Here is a 23,002-nt window from a genome sequence, read left to right on the forward strand (position 1 = left end):
GGAAGTTATTCGCTTTCTGGTACTGCATAATTTGCATGATGTGGTCGTGTTGGGGTTGCCATGGCTACAAACCCATAATCCAGTATTGGATTGGAACTCTATGTCGGTAACCAGCTGGGGTTGTCAGGGAGTACATGGTGATGTTCCATTTTTGTCTATTTCGTCATCCATTCCTTCTGACATCCCAGAGTTCTTGTCGGACTTTCAGGATGTATTTGAAGAGTCCAAGTCTGATGCCCTACCTCCGCATAGGAATTGTGATTGTGCTATCGATTTGATTCCTGGTAGTAAATTCCCTAAGGGTCGTTTATTTAATTTGTCCGTACCTGAACACACCGCTATGCGCAGTTATGTGAAGGAGTCCCTGGAGAAGGGACATATTCGCCCATCGTCGTCACCATTGGGAGCAGGGTTCTTTTTTGTAGCCAAGAAGGATGGTTCGCTAAGACCGTGTATTGATTACCGCCTTCTTAATAAGATCACTGTTAAGTTTCAGTATCCCTTGCCATTGATTTCTGACTTGTTTGCTCGGATTAAGGGGGCTAGTTGGTTTACTAAGATTGATCTTCGTGGTGCGTATAATCTGGTGAGAATCAGGCAGGGAGATGAATGGAAAACGGCATTTAATACGCCCGAGGGTCATTTTGAGTATCTGGTGATGCCGTTCGGACTTGCCAATGCTCCATCTGTTTTTCAGTCTTTTATGCATGACATTTTCCGTGAGTATCTGGATAAATTCTTGATTGTTTACTTGGATGACATTTTGATCTTCTCAGATGATTGGGAGTCTCATGTGAAGCAAGTCAGAATGGTTTTCCAGGTACTGCGTGCTAATTCCTTGTTCGTGAAGGGATCAAAGTGTCTCTTCGGTGTGCAGAAAGTTTCATTTTTGGGGTTCATCTTTTCCCCTTCTACTATCGAGATGGATCCGGTTAAGGTTCAGGCCATCCAGGATTGGACTCAGCCGACATCTCTAAAAAGTCTGCAGAAATTCCTGGGCTTTGCTAATTTTTATCGTCGCTTCATCTGTAATTTTTCTAGCATTGCCAGACCATTGACCGATTTGACCAAGAAGGGTGCTGATTTGGTTAATTGGTCTTCTGCTGCCGTGGAAGCTTTTCAGGAGTTGAAGCGTCGTTTTTGCTGTGCCCCTGTGTTGTGTCAACCTGATGTTTCTCTTCCGTTCCAGGTCGAGGTTGATGCTTCTGAGATTGGTGCAGGGGCGGTTTTGTCACAGAGAGGTTCTGGTTGCTCAGTGTTCAAACCATGTGCTTTCTTTTCCAGGAAATTTTCTGCTGCTGAGCGTAATTATGATGTGGGCAACCGAGAGTTGCTGGCCATGAAGTGGGCATTCGAGGAGTGGCGTCATTGGCTTGAGGGTGCTAAGCATCGCGTGGTGGTTTTGACTGATCATAAGAACCTTACTTATCTTGAGTCTGCCAAGCGCTTGAATCCTAGACAGGCCCGTTGGTCGTTATTTTTTGCTCGTTTTGATTTTGTGATTTCATACCTTCCGGGCTCTAAAAATGTGAAGGCGGATGCTCTGTCTAGGAGTTTTGTGCCCGACTCTCCGGGGTTATCTGAGCCGGCGAGTATCCTCAAGGAAGGAGTCATTGTGTCTGCCATCTCCCCTGATTTGCGGAGAGTGTTGCAGAAATTTCAGGCTAATAAACCTGATCGTTGTCCGGCCGAGAAACTGTTCGTCCCTGATAGGTGGACTAGTAAAGTTATCTCTGAACTTCATTGTTCGGTGCTGGCCGGTCATCCAGGAATCTTTGGTACCAGGGAGTTGGTTGCTAGATCCTTCTGGTGGCCATCTCTGTCACGGGATGTGCGTGCTTTTGTGCAGTCCTGTGGAATTTGTGCTAGGGCTAAGCCCTGCTGTTCACGTGCCAGTGGGTTGCTTTTGCCCTTGCCGGTCCCGAAGAGGCCTTGGACACATATTTCGATGGATTTCATTTCTGACCTTCCCGTTTCTCAAAAAATGTCGGTCATTTGGGTGGTCTGTGATCGCTTTTCTAAAATGGTCCATCTGGTGCCCTTGGTTAAATTGCCTTCCTCCTCTGATTTGGTGCCTTTGTTCTTCCAGCATGTGGTTCGTTTACATGGCATTCCTGAGAATATTGTTTCTGACAGAGGTTCCCAGTTTGTCTCGAGGTTCTGGCGAGCCTTTTGTGGTAGGATGGGCATTGACCTATCTTTCTCCTCGGCCTTCCATCCTCAGACTAATGGCCAGACCGAACGAACCAATCAGACCTTGGAAACATATCTGAGATGTTTTGTTTCCGCTGACCAGGATGATTGGGTGTCATTTTTGCCGTTGGCTGAGTTCGCCCTTAATAATCGGGCCAGCTCGGCTACCTTGGTCTCTCCATTTTTCTGCAATTCTGGGTTCCATCCTCGTTTCTCTTCAGGACAGGTTGAGTCTTCGGACTGTCCTGGTGTGGATTCTGTGGTGGACAGGTTGCAGCAGATCTGGACTCAGGTAGTGGACAATTTGACCTTGTCCCAGGAGAAGGCTCAGCTTTTCGCTAATCGCAGACGCCGTGTGGGACCCCGACTTCGTGTTGGGGATCTGGTTTGGTTATCTTCTCGTCATATTCCTATGAAGGTTTCCTCTCCTAAATTTAAACCTCGTTTTATTGGTCCGTATAGGATTTCTGAGATTCTCAATCCGGTGTCTTTTCGTCTGACCCTCCCAGACTCCTTTTCCATACATAATGTATTCCATAGGTCGTTGTTGAGGAGATACGTGGCACCTATGGTTCCATCTGTGGAGCCTCCTGCCCCTGTTTTGGTGGAGGGGGAATTGGAGTATATTGTGGAGAAGATTTTGGATTCTCGTGTCTCTAGACGGAAACTCCAGTATCTGGTCAAATGGAAGGGTTATGCTCAGGAAGATAATTCCTGGGTTTTTGCCTCTGATGTCCATGCCCCAGATCTTGTTCGTGCCTTTCATGTGGCTCATCCTGGTCGGCCTGGGGGTTCTGGTGAGGGTTCGGTGACCCCTCCTAAAGGGGGGGGTACTGTTGTGAATTCTGTGGCTGAGTTCACTTCTGTGGTCACAAGTGGTATTGCAGTCTCTGGGCTTCCTCCCTCAGGTGTTTTGGTGAGCTCGTTGGCTGCCTTGCTATTTAGCTCCACCTGAGTCTGTCTTCCTTGCTCCTTGTCAATGTTCCAGTGTTGGATCTGAGCTACTGCATCTTTCCTTGGGCCTGCTGCTCTGCTAGATAAGTGCTTCTAGTTTGTTTTCTGTTTTTTCTGTCCAGCTTGCTATTAACTTTTGCTGGAAGCTCTGAGAAGCAAAGGGGTGCACCGCCGTGCTGTTAGTTCGGCACGGTGGGTCTTTTTGCCCCTTTGCGTGGTTTTCGTTTTAGGGTTTTTTGTAGACTGCATAGTTCTCTTTGCTATCCTCGCTCTGTCTAGAATATCGGGCCTCACTTTGCTGAATCTATTTCATTCCTACGTTTGTCTTTTCATCTTGCTAACAGTCATTATATGTGGGGGGCTGCCTATTCCTTTGGGGTATTTCTCTGAGGTAAGTCAGGCTTGTATTTCTATCTTCAGGCTAGTCAGCTCCTCAGGCAGTGCCGAGTTGCATAGGTAGTGATAGGCGCAATCCACTGCTGCTTATAGTTGTGTGAGGATAGATCAGGTACTGCAGTCTACAGAGATTCCACGTCTCAGAGCTCGTCCTATTGTTTTTGGTTATTGCCAGATCTCTGTATGTGCGCTGATTACTGCACGCTGTGTTGCCTGATTGCCAGCCATAACACGCTCCCTCCTCTGGACGGAGCTCTTCCTCCTCCATTGACTCCTCCTCATCCTCCTCACAAATTGGCCCCTGCGTACCCCTTTGTGAGGAACCACGTGGCGCTGACTCTCCAGAAGCTGATGGAAAAGGTGACTCCTCATCCTCCACCTCTTCCACAACATCATCCCTTAACCCTTGCAAAGTTTGCTGAAGCAGGCAGATAAGGGGGACAGTCATGCTGACTAGTGCATCATCTGCACTTGCCATCCGCGTGGAATAATCAAAAGGACACAAAACCTGGCAGACGTCCTTCATAGTCGCCCACTCTGTGGTTGTGAAGTCTGATCGGCGCTGACTGCGACTTCTTTGCGCCTGATGCAGCTGGTACTCCATAACTGCTTGCTGCTGCTCACACAACAACTCCAACTTATGTAACGTGGAATTCCACCGGGTAGGTAGGTCACATATGATGCGGTGTTCCGGAAGGCGGAATCGGCGCTGCAGAGCAGCAATGCGGGATCTGGCCAAGCTGGAACGCCGCAAGTGAGCACACTCTAGGCGGACCTTGTGCAGCAGGGCATCAAGATCCTGATAGTCCCTCAGAAAACTCTGCACAACCAAATTGAGCACATGTGCCAGACATGGGATGTGAGTGAGGTTGCCAAGGGCCAAAGCTGCCACCAGATTTCGGCCATTGTCACACACTACCATGCCTGGCTGGAGATTCGCTGGCAGTAACCACACATCGCTCTCCTGCTTGATGGCATTCCAGAGCTCCTGCGCTGTGTGGCTTCGATTCCCCAATGAAACTAGTTTCAAGACGGCCTGCTGACGTTTGGCCACAGCTGTGCTCATGTCGGTCATAGGTAAACGTTCACGGGTCCATGTGGAGGTGGACTGTGACGGCTCCTGCAGAGTTGATTCTGAGGAACTTGTGTAAGAGGAGGAGTCAATGCGTACAGACTGGATTCCTGCAATCCTTGGAGTGGGCAGGACACGTCCTGCGCCACTCGCACGATCTGTACCTGGCTCAACAACATTAACCCAATGGGCAGTGAGGGAAACGTATCGCCCCTGTCCATGCTGACTGGTCCACGCATCGGTGGTGAGGTGGACCTTGCTACTGACGGCGTTCAGTAGCGCATGTTTTATGTTTCCCTCAACATGCCTGTGCAGGGCAGGGACAGCTTGCCTGCTGAAGTAAAAGCGGCTGGGCACCTTGTACTGTGGGACTGCCAATGCCATCAAGTCACGGAAGCTGTCAGTCTCCACCAGCCTGAACGAGAGCATTTCCAGGGACAACAGTTTGGCAATGCCTGCATTTAGAGCCTGTGCTCGGGGGTGGTTGGCCGAGAATGCCCGCCTTTTCTCCCATGCCTGTACTACCGATGGCTGTAGAGTAGACTGGGAGTGTGAGGATGACTGGGAAGGTGGTGCTGTGGGTGGAATTACACAAGGTCTCTGGACAACAGTGCCAGAGGTTCTTCCATAGCGATCCTGGGAGGAATCCAAACCAGCTGTGCGTGAGCTGGAGGAAGAGGCAACACGAGCTGAAGAGGTGGTAGCTGCCGCTGTTGGTTGGCCTACATCTTCAGTCTGTTTCTGTAACTCCACCGCGTGCCTGGTCCGCACATGTTTCCACATATTTGTGGTATTGAGGTTGCTGACATTTTTCCCTCTTTTTACTTTCTGATGACACAGCTTGCATTTGACAAAACAAATGTCATCTGCAACTGTGTCAAAAAGGACCAGGCACTGCAAGTCTTGGGAGCGCCCTTTTTGGCTTTGGAAAGATACAGGCTCCTAATGGGTGCCAAAGTGGAGGCTACAGGCTCCGCAGTCTTCCCCCTCCCTCTCCCTCTTTGGCCCGTAAGGGGAATCTCTTCCTCAGAGCTGCTCCCACCACCTTCCTGTTCCTCACGCCACGATGGGTCAACGACCTCATCATCTCCACTACCCTCTGCCACCAACTGCTCCTCCTGGGTAGTCTCGGCAGCACAGTACGCACCAGAAAGCGTCACCTGAGTTTCATCATCAGATGCGTACTGCGCTGTGGTCACCGGAGGCACTGGCCCACCCGCCTCTTCAGAGTCAGAGAGACAAAGCTGTTGGGCATCACTGCACACTGCCTCTTCTTCCATTTCTCCAATGCTGCTTGGCTGGCCCCCTGTTTCCAAGCCAAGAGATTCAGAGAACAGAAGTAGAGACGGCTCCTGTCCTGGGCTCTCTGACTGCCTGGCCAATTTGGCAGGTGGTGAAGAGACAGATGGCTGCTCTCCAGTGGTCTGTGCCTGAGAGGATGTGGCACTAACTGAAGTTGATGCCGAGGCGTTAGCTGCCATCCACCCGACAACGGCTTCAATTTGGTCTTCACGCAGCAGCGGTGCACGGCGCTCTCCGACAAAGCTGCGCATGAAGGACTGTTCCCTGCTGAAACTGAGTGACGACGAGTCACCGGCGCCCGCAGCAGGCACAGAATCACCACGTCCTCTCCCTGCTCCTCTCCCTGGTCCGCGCCCACGCCCATGTGCCTTACTCCCTGCCCTCTTCATCTTGGTTGACAGATAAAGATAAGCAGAAAAGTACTAAGGCCTTATTGTGCTTATTCCTGAAATGATCCTCCTAACAGGTGTAAGAAACACTAATGTTGTAAAGTGTGGACTAAACTTTATTATTTTTCAAATGTGGCCTACACAAGTGTTTAGTTGTGTTTGGTGAACTTTACTTTTTTTTTTTTTTGCAGATCGGGCTACAGAGCTAGTTTAAATCACACGGAGACCGTGCAGACAGCCGTAAACGGCGCTGCAAGGCCCAAAAAACCTCCTCTAAGTTATCCTATTTAGTGTTTTTCCACTATTTAGCTGGAGACGGGTGGAAAGACACTAATAGGGAATTTTTTTTTTTAATTTTAAACAGGCTGCACTATTTGAAAAAAAGGAAATTTTTTTTCAAGGTATGAGGTAGTAACGCACCCTGAGCTGAATCCAACCGGCTATGGCTGCACACAGACTACAGGGCGAGCTGCGCTCACACAGAGACCGTGCAGACAGCCGTAAACGGCGCTGCAAGGCCCAATAAACACCCTCTAGGTTATCCTATGTAGTGTTTTTCCACAATTTAGCTGGAGACGGGTGGAAAAACACTAATAGGAAATTTTTTTTTAAAATTTTAAACTGGCTGCACTATTTGAAAAAAATGAAATTTTTTTTCAAGGTATGAGGCAGTAACGCACCCTGAGCTGAATCCAGCCGGCTATGGCTGCACACAGACTACAGGGCGAGCTGCGCTCACACAGAGACCGTGCAGACAGCCGTAAACGGCGCTGCAAGGCCCAAAAAAAAACCTCTAGGTTATTCTATGTAGTGTTTTTCCACAATTTAGCTGGAGACGGGAGGAAAAACACTAATAGGAATTTTTTTTTTTAAATTTTAAACAGGCTGCACTATTTGAAAAAAAGGAAAATTTTTCTCAAGGTATGAGGCAGTAATGAACCCTGAGCTGAATCCAACCGGCTATGGCTGCACACAGACTACAGGGCGAGCTGGGCTCACACGGAGACCGTGCAGACAGCCGTAAACGGCGCTGCAAGGCCCAAAAACCCCCCTCTAGGTTATCCTATGTAGTGTTTTTCCACAATTTAGCTGGAGACGGGTGGAAAAACACTAATAGGAAATTTGAGAAAAAATGTGCAGCAGGCTGCACTATGAGCAAAAAAGGACAACTGTGTGAGGCAGTGTGAACCCCCCCTGAGCTGAATACAACCGGGTATATGGCTGCACACAGACTACAGAGTGAGCTGCACACACACACACACACAGACCTTGCAGAACGCTGTTAAAACAGCGCTGCAAGGCAAGAGCAAGGTGAACAGTGAAGAACACACAGCGTTTTGCTAAATTAGCCTTTGGAAAGGAAAATAAAGCAATTAGCTATCTCAACTGGCCCTTAGTTAGAACACAGCGTCCTGTCCCTAACTGAAATCACAGCAGAGTGAGCGCAAAATGGCGGCAGCGTTTTTTATAGTGCAGAGTGACATCATTTCAGCAGCCAATCACAGCCTTGCCAGTACTTACATGCCCACCATGCTAAACAGGATGTGCCCACACTTCCAATCATTCCTCATTGGCTGCTGCGTTCAGTTTGAATTCTGGGAACTTCCGATTCCGGTATCTGATACGCGGGAAGTATCGGAATTCGGTATCGGAATTCCGATACCGCAAATATCGGCCGATACCCGATACTTGCGGTATCGAAATGCTCAACACTAATGGCTACTACTACCAGATCATTTTGCTAGTGCCAGACACTTCATCCCAATTATGCTTCCAAGTTATTGAGCAGATCCCCAGACCTGGACGAGGTAACAATCACATCAACTCCTTAATATAGCGAAGCTTACTGGCTATTCACCCTTCAAACCTTGGTCCCCAAGGGCCTGAACAAAGTGATTCGCTGACTACTCTAACAAAAATCTGTTTCTCTCCCTGCAGACACACATTTTTACACTACTCGCTAGGTAAGTTTCCATTGGTGTACTGATAATTGTGCCTCTTAAAATCCATCCCAATACTCCACATTCTCTATCATAACAAATAGCTCGTTATCCCCCCAAGAATTCCTATATTTCCAGTCTTTACAGTTCAATTGCATATAAACAAACTTTGTCCATGCATGTCCACTCCTGTGCTATGATCATGTATGTGAAGATTTCACTTTTCTCATGGCAACCCATAAGCTTTATTCACACAGGCGCAACTACTGCATGCCATGTATTTCCATTATCAATGAGAGTGTCCCCTCTACCATAACAACCACTCAATGCATGAGCATGTCCTTCCGGTAGTAGATACCACGGCACCTTCTCAGTGACATCACTTCCGGTGGGTGGTGTCATTATAATGCGCTTCCGGTCTGGTGGTTTTTAAGTATGCCATTCTACCCATGGGACCTTACAGCAAACAGCATGTATCATGGTATTGAGTTACAGCTCACATCTTACATTATTGTCTTTCCTTTGCAGTTTCCATTATAAATCCCATTGAATTGGTGACTGTATTTGAATGTGTTTCCTTTAATCTCAGCAATCAAGCAAGCACTAAGTGTGTTTTTTATTCTTTACTTCTATGGGATTCCCATCAGTACACAAGCCATCTCCCACATTACCTCACCCTGTTTTGAGTTTCTTTTTGCAAATGTTTGTGCTACGGTACCTTATTACTCTAACTATGAAGCCCATTGCCTTGCTGCTCTTTTTTTACTATTATTATTATTTATTTATATAGCACCATTGATTCCATGGTGCTGTACATGAGAAGGGGTTACATACAAATTACAGATATCATTTAAAGTAAGCAAACTAACAATTACAGACTGATACCGAGGGGTGATGACCCTGCCCTTGCGGGCTTACATTCTACAGGATGGTGGGGATGGAAACAATAGGTTGAGGGTTGCAGGAGCTCCGGTGTTGGTGAGGCAGTAGCTTCGGTAGTGGTGAGAAAGCAGCAGGGTCAGTGCAGTCTGTAGGCTTTCCTAAAGAGGTGGGCTTTCAGGTTCCATCTGAAGGATCCGTATGTGGTTGATAGTCGGATGTGTTGGGGCAAAGAATTCCAGAGGATGGGGGATATTCGGGAGAAGTCTTGGAGGCGGTTCGTTGAGGAGCGAATAAGTGTGAAGGAAAGAAGGAGGTCTTGAGAGGACCAGAGATTACGTGAGGAAAGATATCGGGAGATTAGTTCAGAGATATATAGAGGAGACAGGTTATTGATGGCTTTGTAGGTCAGTATTAGTAATTTGCAGAGGGGGGAAGCGGAGGAGTAGCGAGGAGAGAGATGAATTAGTCGGACAACAGAGTTAAGGATGGACTGTAGAGGTGCAAGGGTGTTAGCAGGGAGGCCACAGAAAACGATGTTGCAGTAGTCAAGGTGGGAGATGATGAGGACATGCACAAGCATTTTAATGGATTGACAGATGAGGAAAGGACGGATTCTGGAGACATTTTTGAGCTGGAGGCGACCGGAGGTGGAAAGAGCTTGGATGTGCGGTTTGAAGGACAGGGCAGAGTCAAGGGTTACTCCGAGGCAGCAGACTTCCAGTACGGGGGAAAGTGTGATGTCCTTAATTGCGATAGATAGGTCAGGTAATAAGATCTATGAGATGAAGGAAAGATGATGAGTTCAGATTTGTCCACATTGAGTTTGAGGAAGCGAGAGGAGAAGCAGGAGGATATGGCTGATAGACACTCCGGGATTCTGGACAGCAGGGAGGTGACATCTGGGCCAGAAAGGTAGATCTGAGTGTCATCAGTATAAAGGTGGTACTGGAATGCATGAGACTTTATGAGTTGTCCCAGGCCAAGTGTATAGATTGAGAACAGTAGGGGTCCTAGAACAGAGCCTTGGGGGGACTCCAACAGAGAGAGGGTGGGATGAGGATGTAGTGTGGTAGTGGGAGACGCTGAATGTGAGGTTGGAAAGGTATGAGGAGATCCAAGATAGGGTGAGGTCTTTGATGCCAAAGGAGGAGAGGATCTGTAGTAGGAGGCAGTGGTCAACTGTGTCAAAAGCAGAGGACATGTCTAGAAGGAGGAGTACAAAGTATTGTCCGTTAGCTTTGGCTGTAAGTAGGTCGTTAGTGATTTTGGTCAGGGCTGTCTCAGTTGAGTGATGCGGGCGGAAACCAGATTGTAGATTGTCAAAGAGCAAGTTAGATGAGAGTTTGGAGAAAAGTTCAGCGTGGACGTGCTGCTCCAGGAGTTTGGAAGCGAATGGGAGCAGCGATATTGGGCGATAGCTGGACATAGCTGTTGGATCGAGGGTTGGCTTTTTAAAAATAGGCGTGATTGTGGCATGTTTGAAAGCAGAAGGGAAGGTGCCTGAAGTTAGTGATAGGTTGAAGAGGTGGGTTAGGGATGGGATAAGTGTGGTGGTGAGGTTGGGGAGGAGGTGGGATGGATGGGGTTGAGGTCACAGGTGGTGAGGTGCGATTTGGAGAGGAGACAATTAAGCTCCATTCAGTGATGTTGGATAGGAAGGTTATGGGGTTTGGGCATTGGTCTGGTATACAAAGGGGTTGTGGTGGTTGAACAATGAAGACTTGCCTTGTTTGGTCGATCTTATTTTTAAAGTGTGTGGCAAAGTCCTCAACAGAGATGACGGAGATTGGAGGGGGCAGTGGGGGGCGGAGGAGGGAGTTAAAGGTTTTGAATAACTGGGTTTATAGGATAGGGAAGATATGAGGGATGTGAAGTAGGCCTGTTTAATAGAGGTGAGAGCAGATTTAAAAGCGAGTGTTGCCTGTTTGAATGCAGTGAAGTCATTTTGCGAATGTGTTTTCTTCCAATGCTGCTCTGCAACCCTGGAAGTTGCTGAAGCTTTTTAGTGGCGTTATTGTGCCAGGGTTGTCTATTGATATGTCGCACCCTGCATTAATGAGAGGGGCAACCATGTCAATAGCTGATACTTGTATATATTATATGTTAAAATGTCTTATTTCGGTATAGGTCACCTGGGAAATACACTATACAGTGTTATATTTTTCTATTGTACAACTCTCATATCTTGGAAACAGAAACTCATGGGCTATTTGCACAGTGAAAAAGTCTGTAGGAACATGTTCACACACCACCAAGAAACTTGAAGACACAAAAGAGCACAGTAAGACCAAAAACACTCAGTTGTAAAAAAAAATCACAGTAATAAGCAAGTGCTAGTAAAAAGATGGAAAAAAACAGGGTATTTAGTTGATACATTTTTTGCAAAAAATGTAAACTAAGCTGCTCCACCAAACATCAAGGTATACCCATATAGAGTAGTCCTAACTGATGTATGTAATCCCTATCTGATGTATTTAAAACCTGATCATCTGTATATTACCTGTATAAGCAGGGTTCAGAGAGGGAATGTCCATGTGGACACGCTAAATGGAACAGCTTTTGTGCAAATGACCCACAAGGAGTGGTGGATAACTCCCCAGTATTGTAGACACAAGAGAACAATTATGGAAACAAAAACACATGGGCTACTTGCACAGTGAACAAGTCTGTAGGAACATGTTCACACACCACCAAGAAACTCGAAGACACAAAAGAGCACAGTAAGATCAAAAACACTCCTTGTAAAAAAAAAATCACAGTAATAAGCAAGTGCTAGTAAAAAGATGGAAAAAAACAGGGTATTTATTTGATACATTTTTTGCAAAAAACGTATACTAAGCTGCTCCACCAAACGTCAAGGTATACCCATCTGTTTCCATAATTGTTCTCTTGTGTCTACAAGACTGGGGAATTTTCCACCACTCCTTGTGGGTCATTTGCACAAAAGCTGTTCCATTTAGCGGGTTAACATTCCTGCTTATACGGGCATGTTTCCACTTGCAAGAAACACGTCCGTATCTCGCATGTGAAAACCAAGCTCTGGCGCCGGCACTTGGGAGTGGAGAGTGCGGCTGCATGTGTTGCTATGCGGCCACACGCTCCGCTCTGGAGTGGCGGCGCCAGAGCTTGGTTTTCACATGCGAGATACGGACGTGTTTCTCGCAAGTGGAAACAAGCTCTAATGGTAATATACAGATGATCAGGTTTTAAATACATCGGATAGGGATTACATACATCAGTTAGGACTGCTCTATATGGGTATACCTTGACGTTTGGTGGAGCAGCTTAGTATACATTTTTGCAAAAAATTTATCAACTAAATACCGTTTTTTTCCATCTTTTTACTAGCACTTGCTTATTACGGTGTCTTTTTTTTTACAACAGAGTGTTTTTGGTCTTACTGTGCTCTTTTGTGTCTTCAACTCTCATATCTAGTCTCTTTTACAGTGACAAAGACCCTGGATGGTCAAAATGTCTGTTAGGGCTAGCGGAATGCACCAAGTATGGATAGGTAGCTGGTGCGTTCACAGCCCGGGGTCCACTGTGCAGAGATATCTGCTGCAAAGTAACGGCAGATAACCTCTGAGCTCACACGTGGGTTAAGTTTCACCCCGTGTGAACTGAAAGCGATCTCTGTTGACTCACAGAGTCACGCTGTGTGTTGTGAATTCAGCTTTTGGGATCCCTCCGGTGGTTGTATTGGGTAATGCAGTTGTGCCTGGACTGCAGGAGTGGACAGGTGTATCTACTAATTGCAAAACTGACTGGGGTATATAGCTTTGCTGGATCCTTTGGTCAGTGCCAGTTGTCCATTGTTCTTGAAGGATTCACTTCCCTGCTGGTCTCTCCAGTTTGCTGTGCTTTTCTACAAAGATAAGTCCTGGCTTTGTTTTTGCTGTCCACCTGCGGTGGACCTTATAGTTCTGTGCATTTTCATGTTTTTGTCTTGTCCAGCTTAGTCTGTGAAGGATTTTTTGCAGCCTAGCTATTTCTTTGGAGATGCAGATATACCCCCCATGTCTTTAGTCAGATGTGGTGATCCGTATTTTCTGCGGTGGATATTTTCTAGTGTTTTATACTGACCGCATAGTACTCTGTTCTATTCTTTCTTTTTAGCTAGTATGGCCTCCTATGCTAAAATCTGATTTCATATCTGCGTATGTTATTTCCCTCTCCTCTCACAGTCAATATTTGTGGGGGGCTATCTATCCTTTGGGGATTTTCTCTGAGGCAAGATAGGTTTCCTGTTTCTGTCTTTAGGGGTAGTTAGATCTTAGGCTGTGCCGAGGGGTCTAGGGAGTGTTAGGTACCCCCCATGGCTACTTCTAGTTGCGCTACTAGGTTCAGGGTTTGCGGTCAGTACAGGGACCACCTTCTCCAGAATCCGTCTCATGCTGCTCCTAGGCCACCAGATCATAACAGCTGTGCACAAAACTATTACCCTAACTAAGGGTTGTGCTTGCTCTGGAACTCTTCTGTGCTAACCGCACACATGAACACATGAAGGAACCAGATGCTAAGCCAAGGCTAATTGCCCCAACTGATGCTAGCTGCCTGCCTCAGTGTACAGTCCCAAAGCTACAGCCTCACACCACATATGTATAGAGTGGTATAGTATCCACTGGCATAAGCCAAACACAATTGATACTAGTGCATGGCCGTGCGGCCATGCAAACCTTTTATAGTTGCAGCTCTACAGGACCTTCCTGATGGACCAACAGGAGCTGCAACAGGGCCTGAGCGTGTGACCTCCGACCTCCAATGAGAGGTCCTCCCGTGGGCATGCTCAGTGCGTGAAAAGCAGGGTTTAGTCCCAGAAAAGCCTGCTCGCCGCTGACCAGTGCTGGCTACAAGTGCAGAGCCAAGAAAGGCAACAGTAACCATTCGCTCAGTATCAGACTGAGCCAGACGCTGGGACCGACGTCTCTGCTGAGCAGGTTCCACTGCAGCTGGAGGAGAATGGGAGACAGCAGCAGACATGGTTCGAGATTCCCCCTGTGCAGCGGTGGGAACTTGACACCTAACAGTGTTAAAACTTTGATGCATATTTCACAGAAACTTGTTTACATGCTTATTTTCACTAAAAATAGATTAGTCAGCTGTTCAGCGCCGCAGCTGCATGTGTCGTGGCTGTGTGACAGTCACAACACATGCATGGAGAACCCAACAAACAGGCTCTCTATGAGTATGACTGTCACACAGCCGTGACACATGCAGCTGTGGCACAGAACAGCTTATTATCGAGAGCGCTCCTGGTATCCAGGTTACCGAGGCATCTATTTGGTAAGTGCTATAGCTATTCGGATAAGCACTTATCCGAAGCTATTCAATCAACTCTATTCGTGATATTACTTTGTGCCAGATTTTTATACCAAAATTTTAGCACATTTTTTTGCCCACAGTATTCCATATTAAGTGAACATTTCCCATGAATGCACGCCATTTTTGCACAAAGTCAAGGCCCTTGTCAGGCACTTCGTTGCCAACTTGATGTTTTATTGTTTCTGGACAGCTTATCAAAAAAATCACAGACAGACAATACTTTTTACAGACACATTAGAAAACTAAAGTACTGTATATCAGTGTGATTGTAAGTGAACAATGTCTACAGCCCATAATCCTGAAATGAAGACATCAAATGCATGCACTGTGAACAGTAAAATGATGATAATTATAATCAAAATAATCTGTATAAGTTTCTTCAGCTTCAAAAAATTCAAGGACGCCTCTAATGTTTTTATGGACAGGGTAAAAAAGTACGCTATTTTTATGGACTGTCCCTGAATTGCTGGATGGTTGGCAACAATGGTCGGGCAAAGCAAATAAAGTGCCTAAAAGCCAATAAATATGGTGCAAAGCTTTAAAGACATATGCAGAATACTGGCACATGCAGCATAGTAAATTTCCTATTTGACATACTGTATTTATTGTACATGGGAACCAGTGTGCAGAGCTTGCTGATGCACCTAGGTCTCCCATCTGAAGGTAACCAAAGACCACTCTCCCACTATTGATTGGTTATCATCTCTTTGCCGTTATATTACTCTAGTCATTGTACCTATTCTGTGACATCTAGCAATAATTTACTATGACTTTATAGTGTTTATTACCTATATTCTTAATTAAAAAATTAACACTATTATTCCTGTGTTCCAACATCACTATCTTTATGTGTTTATTATGTATATATCGTGACATTGTTGTATTTATTACAATGACAATATTGTGTTTATTAGACCTACACTATCACTTGATTGAGCACATTGTACAGTGACATCATAGTGTTTAATATCCCTTTACTGTGACATCATTGTGTTTATTATCTCTGTTCTGTGAAATCACTTTGTCTATTCTTCTGTACCGTGACATCACTGTATTTACCATTGTGGTACTTTGACATCACCTTGTGTATTGTCCTGTACTGTGACATCAATGCATTTAATATCTTTTTACTGTGACATCACTTTGTCTATTCTCCTGTATTGTGACATCACTGCTTTTATTATCCCTGTACTGTGACATCAGTGTGTTTATTATCCCTGTACTGGGGCATCAGTGTGTTTATTAGCCCTGTATTGTGATATCAGTGTGTTCATTATCCCTGTACTGTGACATCAGTGGGTTTATTATCCCTGTACTGGGACATCAATGTCTTTATTATCCCTGTACTGTGACATCAGTGTGTTTATTATCCCTGTACTGTGACATCAGTGTGTTTATTATCCCTGTACTGTGACATCAGTGTGTTTATTATCCCTGTACTGTGACATCAGTGTGTTTATTATCCCTGTACTGTGACATCAGTGTGTTTATTATCCCTGTACTGTGACATCAGTGTGTTTATTATCCCTGTACTGTGACATCAGTGTGTTTATTATCCCTGTACTGTGACATCAGTGTGTTTATTATCCCTGTATGGTGACATCAGTGTGTTTATTATCCCTGTACTGTGACATCAGTGTGTTTATTATCCCTGTACTGTGACATCAGTGTGTTTATTATCCCTATACTGTGACATCAGTGTGTTTATTATCCCTGTATGGTGACATCAGTGTGTTTATTATCCCTGTACTGTGACATCAGTGTGTTTATTATCCCTGTACTGTGACATCAGTGTGTTTATTATCCCTGTACTGTGACATTAGTGTGTTTATTATCCCTGTACTGTGACATCAGTGTGTTTATTATCCCTGTACTGTGACATCAGTGTGTTTATTATCCCTGTACGGTGACATCAGTGTGTTTATTATCCCTGTACTGTGACATCAGTGTGTTTATTATCCCTGTACTGTGACATCAGTGTGTTTATTATCCCTGTACTGTGACATCAGTGTGTTTATTATCCCTGTACTGTGACATCAGTGTGTTTATTATCCCTGTACTGTGACATCAGTGTGTTTATTATCCCTGTACTGTGACATCAGTGTGTTTATTATCCCTGTACTGTGACATCAGTGTGTTTATTATCCCTGTACGGTGACATCAGTCTGTTTATTATCCCTGTACTGTGACATCAGTGTGGTTATTATCCCTGTACTGTGACATCAGTGTGTTTATTAGCCCTGTATTGTGACATCAGTGTGTTTATTATCCCTGTACTGAGACATCAGTGTGTTTATTATCCCTGTACTGTGACATCAGTGTGTTTATTATCCCTGTACTGTGACATCAGTGTGTTTATTATCCCTGTACTGTGACATCAGTGTGTTTATTATCCCTGTACTGTGACATCAGTGTGTTTATTATCCATGTACTGTGACATCAGTGTGTTTATTAGCCCTGTATTGTGACATCAGTGTGTTTATTATCCCTGTACTGTGACATCAGTGTGTTTATTATCCCTGTACTGTGACATCAGTGTGTTTATTATCCCTGTACTATGACATCAGTGTGTTTATTATCCATGTACTGTGAAATCAGTGTGTTTATTAGCCCTGTATTGTGACATCAGTGTGTTTTGTTATCCCTGTACTGTGACATCAGTGTGTTTATTATCCCTGTACTGTGACATCAGTGTGTTTATTATCCATGCACTGTGACATCAGTGTGTTTATTAGCCCTGTATTGTGACATCAGTGTGTTTATTATCCCTGTACTGTGACATCAGTGTGTTTATTATCCCTGTACTGTGACATCAGTGTGTTTATTATCCATGCACTGTGACATCAGTGTGTTTATTATCCCTGTACTGTGACATCAGTGTGTTTATTATCCCTGTACTGTGACATCAGTGTGTTTATTATCCATGTACTGTGACATCAGTGTGTTTATTATCCCTGTACTGTGACATCAGTGTGTTTATTATCCCTGTACTGTGACATCAGTGTGTTTATTATCCCTGTACTGTGACATCAGTGTGTTTATTATCCATGTACTGTGACATCAGTGTGTTTATTATCCCTGTACTGTGACATCAGTGTGTTTATTATCCCTGTACTGTGACATCAGTGTTTTTATTATCCATGTACTGTGACATAAGTGTGTTTATTATCCCTGTACTGTGACATCAGTGTGTTTATTATCCCTGTACTGTGACATCAGTGTGTTTATTATCCCTGTACTGTGACATCAGTGTGTTTATTATCCATGTACTGTGACATCAGTGTGTTTATTATCCCTGTACTGTGACATCAGTGTGTTTATTATCCATGTACTGTGACATCAGTGTGTTTATTATCCCTGTACTGTGACATCAGTGTGTTTATTATCCCTGTACTGTGACATCAGTGTGTTTATTATCCATGTACTGTGACATCAGTGTGTTTATTAGCCCTGTACTGTGACATCAGTGTGTTTATTATCCCTGTCCTGTGACATCAGTGTGTTTATTATCCCTGTACTGTGACATCAGTGTGTTTATTATCCCTGTTCTGTGACATCAGTGTGTTTATTATCCCTGTACTGTGACATCAGTGTGTTTATTATCCATGTACTGTGACATCAGTGTGTTTATTAGCCCTGTATTGTGACATCAGTGTGTTTATTATCCCTGTACTGTGACATCAGTGTGTTTATTATCCCTGTACTGTGACATCAGTGTGTTTATTATCCATGTACTGTGACATCAGTGTGTTTATTATCCCTGTACTGTGACATCAGTGTGTTTATTATCCCTGTACTGTGACATCAGTGTTTTTATTATCCATGTACTGTGACATCAGTGTGTTTATTATCCCTGTACTGTGACATCAGTGTGTTTATTATCCCTGTACTGTGACATCAGTGTGTTTATTATCCATGTACTGTGACATCAGTGTGTTTATTATCCCTTTACTGTGACATCAGTGTGTTTATTATCCCTGTACTGTGAAATCAGTGTGTTTATTATCCCTGTACTGTGACATCAGTGTGTTTATTATCCCTGTACTGTGACATCAGTGTGTTTATCATCCCTGTACTGTGACATCAGTGTGTTTATTATCCCTGTACTGTGACATCAGTGTGTTTATTATCCCTGTACTGTGACATCAGTGTGTTTATTATCCCTGTACTGTTACATCAGTGTGTTTATTATCCCTGTTTATTATCCCTGTATTGTGACATCAGTGTTTTCATTGTCCCTGTACTGTGACATCAGTGTGTTTATTATCCCTGTACTGTGACATCAGTGTGTTTATTATCCCTGTACTGTGACATCAGTGTGTTTATTATCCCTGTACTGTGACATCAGTGTGTTTATTATCCCTGTACTCTGACATCAGTGTGTTTATTATCCCTGTTTATTATCCCTGTACTGTGACATCAGTGTCTTTATTATCCCTGTACTGTGACATCAGTGTCTTTATTATCCCTGTACTGTGACATCAGTGTCTTTATTATCCCTGTACTGTGACATCAGTGTGTTTATTATCCCTGTACTGTGGCATCAGTGTGTTTAGTATCCATGCACTGTGACATCAGTGTGTTTATTATCCCTATACTGTGACATCAGTGTGTTTTTTATCCCTTTACTGTAGCATACGTGTGTTTATTATCCATGTACTCTGACATCAGTGTGTTTATTATTAGTGATGAGCGAATATACTCGTTACTCGGGATTTCCCGAGCACGCTCGGGTGTCCTCCGAGTATTTTTTAGTGCTTGGAGATTTAGTTTTTATTGCCGCAGCTAAGTGATTTACATCTGTTAGCCAGCATAAGTACATGTGGGGGTTGCCTGGTTGCTAGGGAATCCCCACATGTACTTATGCTGGCTAACAGATGTAAATCATTCAGCTGCGGCAATAAAAACTAAATCTCCAAGCACTAAAAAATACTCGGAGGACTCCCGAGCGTGTTTACTGTCTCTGTAATGTGACATCACTGTGTTTGTTATTTCTGTACTTTTTACTTCACTTTGTTTATGATCCCTGTTGTGTGACATCACTATTTTTATTTTATCAGCGCTATGACATCACTCTCATTATTATCCTTGTACTAAGACATCACTATTTTATTATCCCTGTAATGTGACATCACTGTGTCATTATCTCTGTACTGTGAAATCACTGTGTCTATTCTCCTGTACTGGGACATAATTGGGTTTATTATACCTGTAGTGTGACTTCACTCTTTTTTTTATACTTATGGCTTGCTATCTATGGGTGAATTATACATGGACTGTGAAATGACTAAGACTCATTCCTGTAAAGTGATAACACTCTGTGCATTTTCTAGGAAGTCCAGAAATAAAGTTTGGAGACTATAGTCTTATCTGGGAACTGGTGTCTGTGGTGACTCGATGTGCAACAATAGAGGATACCAGTAGTATAAATTGTTTCCAAAGTTAGAGGGGTTCTGTCAGACTATAAGATATGCACATGATTTGGACCATGCAATCCCCAGGTGCGGATGTGACTCCTGTGAACAGTTCCTTGCCTGCAAATGTAGCTGCTGACAATAACCCCAACAAAATTATAAATATACATATATTAACAGATGAAATGAATCACTATATTGTCCCCTCATCAGGCATTGCTTACATGGAGTCCAGTGTTTCAGAAGTATCACAGGTGTTTCTAGTTAATGTGGATATGGACATCTAGGACCAATTACTTGACTCCAGAAAGCGATAAATTCTTAGCACATAAGTTCTGTCAAAGAAAGAAAATACTGGGTCAATGGAAAGTAAAACAGACCACACATGAATACAATGCTCTCTCCTGCCAGGTAAGCAATGGTATTGTGAACGCCAAAAACATGACAACAGTATATGAATTCAAGCGTCAAAATTAGAAACATCCAAATCTCTGACAAATCTCTCATTTTGAGATCAAACTTTAAAGAAGTCCAGTCAGTTTTCACAATTGGCCAATAAATAATTCTGGAGTGTTTATTGTTAGAACTTATATACTTTCCAGTTAGTGTTGACATTGTGAGGGACACATCCTATTAAAAGGAAAAATGGGACTAATCAATCATTATAACATTTCCAAGAGTGGTAACAGAGGCTTTGGATGACATAGCATTCTAGACAATCCTAGGATTCCTTTTTCATGAAGATTCCAAGTATATACTAGGACAGACATGTCAGGAGAGCCGACAGATCCTCCTTAGCAAGCCAACTGGCATGGCTCTTTATTGGTACCCTGTACATCTCCTCTACACTAAACCATGACTCCTATCATTAAAAACCCTTTTGAATCAAAGTTTATTACATACTTTTATTGTAGAAAACCAAAACCATTCATCTATTTACTAGCCAAATATATGCCATTGAATTGAACATTAGGTGTACTATATAAGGAATGTTGAATTAAGTCAGTAAGTTTTGAATAATATTAATAAAAAATAATAATATTAGAAGCATATGAAACATGATGAAAAAGTTGGCAGCTGTAAAAGCCATACTATAGAATGATAAGTGTCTTCTAACATGACTAATTGTAGGCACACTTTTTCTGGTATGAATTAATTGGTGTAATCATATTAACTATAGAAACAGTAAACAGGGTCAGTTAAATGCTGAAATAGGACAATAAAAGCGTAGAACAGGGAAAACTTGTCTTCTCACTCCTGAATATGTCAAAGTTATAGAATTGTAGTTCACAGATACAGAAATGAGATATGAATAGCATAAATGTAATGATATTTGCAGAATTACATTCGCACTATGTTTTTTATCGTTTTGCAACGTCCACTAATTTGTGAAAATGTCAGAAAGGCACCATTAAGCCCTAGCAAAACTCTGTAACTAAAAAGTATATATAATTCTACATATTATATCATGCTGGATGTACTTTCTAAAGAGCATGAGGTGAAAGCTAGCATTCTCTGATGGAAAATAAATTTCCACTATGATTTGGGGCAAATTGTGGCATTATATATTGCTCTTCAAACATTGCTTATTATTTTAAATTAGGACTAAAGAATAAAGGAGAGTGAATGTCGTCTCATTAAGCACAGAGTCATTAAGGGGAATAAGGTAATTAACAAATAGTTTTACACTGTTAGAGCGATTCCCCAATTTGTTGATGAATTTCATGGCTCCTACAGTGTGTCCTGCTGCACCTCTCTGCTGGAGTGTATGAATTCATTTGTTGTAGATATTGGTAATGCTCGCAGTATGAGCAGCCTTGGTCGTCTGATGATGCAGAGAATAATCACTTTCCGCTTTCCCTTCAGTAAAGACTCATTCAGACATCAGTGATTTTCCTCTAACGCAAAAAAAAAGACCGATTTTCATTAATGGGTCAGTTTTCTCCATTGGAGTTTCATTGGCTTTTTTTTTGCCTATGAGAATCTCTCTCAAGCTTCTATCAAACATGAAAATTGAACAGCTCACACATATGCCTTACATGTACAGTATGATATATTTTTTATGGAACTATTGGTGAGTTTGTTCCGTAACTCAGATTTAAATCAGATTAAGATCACTATGTTTTGGTGCAGATAATTCTGTCTACAAAATCACATGGAAGTGTGAACAAACCCATAGCCTATAATAAGAGATCTATCCATGACATAAAAAATACTGATGAATGCATTTTGTTTTGGAAAAACATAAAATAATTTGGCATAGTAATGAGCATAATAAGTGCAGAAGTGCTAAGATTTACTCTCTGTAAGGCAATGGCAATGCAGGATCACAGAATTTGGATGACAAGTATTTCGGTTTGATCTGGTATTCTGGATGCCAGTAATGAAGCATGCAAAAAGAGAAAGATCACTGTATATCCATATAACAGCAAAAAACAAACTTACACAGGAGACTCTGAAGCTGCGGAGCAATCTTTCTTCCGGACAGCTGCGGTGTAGTAACCGGAGAGCTGGGATCAGGTAGTAGAAGGCAGGTGATACATGTCAGCTCAATCTCAGGCAGGGCTGTCACTCCACACTACAGGTACACAAGAGTAGAGCAAGAGTAGCATGCTGGAAAGGAAAGTAACCCGGAGGAATAGCCAGGACTTGGGATCGCTCCATCTTCAGCTGATCATCATGCTGCAGCTGCAAGAGAGAAGGCAGCTGAATCCCCTAGCTGTCATTTATGTGTGGTGCTTTTAATGAATGAGGTGAGGAGGCAGGGGGCGCTTCCTCTCTGCTTTGAATGAGATGTCAGCAGGGTTCCAATAGAGAGAAATGTCGCTCACGGCTTGAAGCTGCTTTTACACCAGTTATCTTTCTTCTCTCATTCTCTTCCTTACATACTCAATATTCCACTTTCTTATCGTTCTTGCCTTACGCTCTAACGCCCCATCAAGATAACTCCTCGCCACCTTCTTTCCCACATTATTTGTATAGCTCACAAGTCCATTACTATTTTCTACATTTTTTTTGTGTCCATTCAGAATGAATGCTTCTAAATGCATATAACAGAACTAATAGGATTGCAATATCTGCTGTCCAGATTTGCTGCCTTAGAAATTAAGGGATGGTAAATATTTTATTATTTTCAGT

General features: G+C 43.5%; 1 long non-coding RNA gene across 2 annotated transcripts in view; it reads right to left on the minus strand.

Annotated features, from left to right (window-relative positions):
* The window catches only part of LOC138638229 (uncharacterized), a 93,278-nt gene extending 70,537 nt beyond the window's left edge, over positions 1-22,741 (minus strand). The window contains exons 1-2 of one of the 2 annotated variants that reach the window (XR_011312471.1): positions 22,310-22,741; positions 20,089-20,199 (exon numbers count right to left, since the gene is read on the minus strand). This is a non-coding gene — a long non-coding RNA (uncharacterized lncRNA). The remainder of the gene's footprint in view (positions 1-20,088; positions 20,200-22,309) is intronic. The other variant, XR_011312470.1, reaches the window with a different exon arrangement.
* Between the last annotated feature and the right edge of the window lie 261 nt (positions 22,742-23,002).

Source organism: Ranitomeya imitator, chromosome 5 (assembly GCF_032444005.1).
Source record: "Ranitomeya imitator isolate aRanImi1 chromosome 5, aRanImi1.pri, whole genome shotgun sequence".
Classification (NCBI taxonomy): Eukaryota; Metazoa; Chordata; class Amphibia; order Anura; family Dendrobatidae; genus Ranitomeya; species Ranitomeya imitator.